The following is a 5070-nucleotide window of genomic DNA, read 5'->3' as shown; positions in this document are numbered from 1 at the left end:
CGAAAAAGGGTTTGGATTCAAATTCAAGTTCATATACGTACTGTAGGTGTAGCTTTTAACTAAAATATGAACTTTAATTTAAATATGAATTATACATAAACACATTAACATTGTTATACATCATTGTTATAAAAATGTCGTTTTGTAAAGAATGAAATAATGCAACATTTGAAGTGTCACCTAAAATAATAATTATACTGTCATTTTGTGCACCATGGTGGATCTGCTCATAGGAAGAGCTGAGTGTCTCTCCTTAAAAGTCAGTGTTGGCTGCAGTGACGGCAGTTTCTAACCTAAGAAACGTCCCAAACACTTTTCCTGCATCAAAAGTCAAACTAGTCCCTATTCCTGCCATGAAAGGTTCACATAATGTCACCGATACCTGAACCAACCATGTTTATCAGAGGATGCCAACCCTTTGGCTGCAGCTTTCTCTGCACACGCTGAGAGAGTCTTCAGTGTAGCAGGAAAAGATTTCAGGCCAGAAGATTGCAAATTAAATCATGAAACCTTTGAAGATATTATGCTGAATAAATGTAATAATAATGAAAAATTAGCAATGTGTATTGGAATAAAGCATAATTGTATTTGCCATGACGTTTTGCTTTTCGCTGTAGTGCTATGGTTGAACGGAAAAACTTACTTTTGTGTGCATAAGAAAATAAATAGGAGGAACTACGAAACCAAGTAATTCCTTTTACTATGTATACTTTTTCTTTAATGTTAAAAGATAGACAAACTAGTAATGGGCAAACAGCTCTTCGGCTCTTGAATTAAATTATGCAGGTACTACAGCAAAATGCTCAAAAATACCAAAACACATCAAGAGCTAAATATGCAAAAACAATAAATACCTTCCTGTGGAAAAGGGGCAACATAAACCAAATGTAAAGTCACGAAAATCATGAAAATATAAAGTACACTTTACACACTTCATTTCTTTGAATTGAAATTAATTATATTCATCTACCTTCATACATTAATACAAGACATTATATGATTATAATGTTTGTTATTATCATATAATTTTTATTTAGGTATTATGTAGGTGCAGTTAATGTATAGTGTTACCTGATATATACTAATAAGCAGTAATACAATAAAAAGAGAGAAGAATGTCAGCTGTTCTCCAAGAAGTTACTGATTTCTTGGATGGCTAGAAGAACATCGATTCAGTTCCCAAAAATCTGTAAGAACAATTTTTGAGGATCTGTATTTTCCATTGTTATTCTCAAAGGGCTGTCATCATGACTATTTTGCTTTTCAGGTAAAGACTCCAACAGCAGGACTGTGGTACAGCAGCCTGTGTCTGACACATTGCAGCCAGGAGACTCTGTGAGCCTGCAGTGTACGATAGAGACTGGGAGCTGTGCAGGAGAACACAGTGTTTACTGGTTCAGACATGGATCAGGAGAATCCCTTCCTGGAGTCATTTACAGCCATGGAAACAGCAGTGATGAGTGTGAGAAGAGCCCTGAGGCTGGATCTCCTACACGGAGCTGCGTCTACAGCCTCCCCAAGGGGAACCTCAGCCTCTCCGATGCTGGGACTTACTACTGCGCTGTGGCCATGTGTGGGGAGATGCTGTTTGGGAACGGCACATAGCTGGATATAGATGGTAACACCCAGTGTGGGGAGATGCTGTTTGGGAACGGCACACAGCTGGATATAGATGGTAGCACCCAGTGTGGAGAGTATATCTGCTTCAAAGTTTTATTTAGCTTATTCTGCTATTAAGACATTTATTTCTTTTTTTAATGTAATGAATTTTCTAATTTAAGTGCTTAAATTAAATTACACAGATGTTAATTTAATAATTATCCATCCATCCATCCATTTTCCAAACCGCTTATCCTATTGGGTCGCGGGGGGTCCGGAGCCTAATTTAATAATTATTTCAAATATTAATATCCATCCATCCATCCATTTTCCAAACCGCTTATCCTATTGGGTCGCGGGGGGTCCGGAGCCTAATTTAATAATTATTTCAAATATTAATATAAATTGTTAAAATGCAAAATACTAGAAGTTCATGTTAAAAATGGACTATTTACAAAACAACTGCTGTAATGTGTTATCGATTTGATCTTTAACTAATGTAATGTAAGCAAATGGGAAATGTGTCTCTATATCATTATGCTGAAATCTATCTCTTTGTTACAGGCTTTCAGAAGCTGCTGGATCCTCTTCACTCTGGCTTGCTGATAGTTTTATCTTGCAGCATTATTCTGAACGTTGCTCTCATTTGTATAAGATGTAAACTGACCTGTACACACTGTGCAGGTACGCTGCCCGGCTTTATGCACTCAGAAGGACAAAATGTAGATTTTAACAAATTATAGAAATATAAAATTGTTTTATGATAGATAACATTTTCATATTAAAACCACTCTTGCAGGTAATACAGTTTTAAAATCCATTATTAAATCTCACCTTATTTATATAAACCTTTTTGTACTGTAAGATTTACATTTTTGTATTATATCTTTCATATTTTGCAAAATCTATTGAAATATACATGTTGCAATAAGTTGCATATCAATAACTTTTATTACCAAGATCTCCTTTATAGCAATTTTATTATATATGATATATGAGAACAAATGACACGTATCCAAACATGCACACTTAAATTGACAGAAGTCATTTTTACTTTCATTTTTGAGACAAAAAGGATGTTGATTGCTTGAAAATTCGGAATGTTATCTGACCACGGTATGATACCGTGCGAAATTAAATAATATATTGATGTGTTATATATTTTAAACAGATGAAAAGAACAGTGATATATCAAAAGTGGAATGGTCACGCAAGCAAGTATGTAATAAATATTTCAAATTACAAATCGTCAGTAAAACAAATGAACCTCAGACTGATTTCCATCCTGGGATCAGCATTTTAAGTGCTATTTGTGAAAATAGGTAATAGCAAACCGATTTGATCCATCCAATTCTGCCATCTTTGTCTCCACAGTGCCATGACGAGGACACACTGAATTACGCTGCCCTGAACCTTAAGAAGCCAAAACCCAGGAGACAGAAGAAAGACGGGAATAATGACACTCTGTATTCTGACCTCCGCTACAGAGATTATGAATAAAGATGCTTCTCATTCATGTCAGTCACACAGAGTGTTCAGGGTGTAGCTTTAATAATGTTCAGAGGAGGGCAGGGGAGCCAGTGCTTCTGAGACTGAATCACGGGATTTTACGGAGTACCGGTGCTGAGTTTGGTGTCAGTGTGTTTGGGGCGCATTTTTACTGGAAGTGCAAATGTTCAAGCCAGACTGGGGGCTGAGGGAGGGGGAGAGGGGAGCCACAGAGATTATTTCTTCATGGCATGGGGGGGAATAAGCGGCTTTAATGTTGTGGAAAGGCTGAGTTGCTGCAATCAGTTCTTTGATGTCACACATGCTTACTTGTCTCCCTTGTGTACCATGCTGAATGGTTTGGGGCAAACGCACAGGGACTGATCGATTATATTAAACAGATGAAAGAAACTGAATGAAAATTTCAAGTGTTCTTAAATTACGTTTTTCATTTAATTGTGTGTTCTGGATGTATTTTTGAGTATATACATGTACCTGTATATGTACCTGTATATATACCTGTGTCGTTAATAACGATGTGGATAATTAAGAAAGAGGAGTTTTGTTTCTTGCTCCCTGTCTTGTTACTTGGCTCACAAACATACACACACATAGACACACACACAAACATACACAGACACACAAACACACACACACATAGACACACACACACACAAACACACATGCACACATGCACACACACACACTGCTACGGCTCTGTAAGAACACTACCATGCTCTTTTGTGTGAGTGGGGTGGGGGGTGTTAAATAAGATGAAAATGACAATGGCTGTACTTTTGTTATGTCAGTTGTGTTTCTATAGTCATTGTATCATATTCCACAAGCTTTTTATTCTACAAGATGTACAAGCCAGTCAGTGTATTCAGTGGGGTGTTCAGGAGTCATTAGGTTCTGAAAAATGTCTTGCATTTAAAACATAATGTACTTTTGAATACTTAAGTATTTTTAGATGCAAATACTCCAGTACTTTAACTGAAGTAAAAAATTAACTGAAAAACTTTGAGTATTATTTGACGAGGAGTATCTATACTTAACTCAAGTAGTGAAGTTGTGTACTTTGTCCACCTCTGTCCAAAAGTGACATACAGCTGTAAGCTGTTTGGGTTTGTTTGTCTGCTGAGTGCTTCTCTGCAGTGCTGCAGATGTTTCCACTGGTTAGATGCAGCTCAGGAAGACTGACCCACTGACTGCACTGTGCTGGACTCACTTTGCAAAGAGTAAAAACCACACAGACAGAACAATATCTGCTTCTTGTAAGACCCTGTTTCCTCTCTACCTCACCCAGGTCACGCTTTCAAGTATTCAGCCTAAGTTATTTTATCCAAACAAGCCACCATTATTATTCATGCAGCTGGACATTTGACTGGAGCACATGATTGCTACATATCACTACTGTACATGGAACGGAATGTACAGTTTTCACAACAGAACTTTAGAAAAGCAAAATTCTCATCAGTCCACATCTCTAACCACCACACATCCTAGGGCTCCCATTTATAATGGTACATTTTTGTTTTATTCACATTCTTTTTCATCACACAGATAAACACCATCCATTAATCTTACAGCATGTATCCTGGTCAGGGTGATGGGGACGACACCACCTATATCGAGTGTGATTTAAGGCCAAGACCTTAAAAGGGAGAGTCAAGACTGAGGCTTGTTACAAGAGCAGTGGGGCACAAAACAACAAACAACATCATTATGAATGTAAAATAAATGGATGTATATATAAATATAGGGTAATAATAGAAACAAAAAATAAGAATATATTACATACAGAGGAATATTATAGGAATATTAAAATTAACTTATACACAATCCTTAACTTATACACAATCCTATTGCATGTAACATTATTGCTCATGTGCCAGATATTAGCCTCCCAAAGGAAGCTGCCACACAGGGCATAATGCACTGGCTCAATGCAACACTGCACATCAGTGAATAAGGAGGAACAAT

The 5070-nt window shown here is 37.0% G+C and overlaps 1 long non-coding RNA gene across 1 annotated transcript; it reads left to right on the top strand.

The window, feature by feature from the left end:
- Positions 1-2123: 2123 nt before the first annotated feature.
- Positions 2124-3195, top strand: LOC125744605 (uncharacterized). Its single transcript, XR_007398454.1, has 3 exons — positions 2124-2283; positions 2771-2817; positions 2974-3195. It is a non-coding gene; the product is annotated as an uncharacterized LOC125744605 (long non-coding RNA).
- Positions 3196-5070: the final 1875 nt, after the last annotated feature.

Source organism: Brienomyrus brachyistius, chromosome 6 (assembly GCF_023856365.1).
Source record: "Brienomyrus brachyistius isolate T26 chromosome 6, BBRACH_0.4, whole genome shotgun sequence".
NCBI lineage: Eukaryota > Metazoa > Chordata > Actinopteri > Osteoglossiformes > Mormyridae > Brienomyrus > Brienomyrus brachyistius.
Note: the sequence above shows the minus strand (reverse complement) of the source record. Positions and strands in the feature narration are given on the sequence as shown.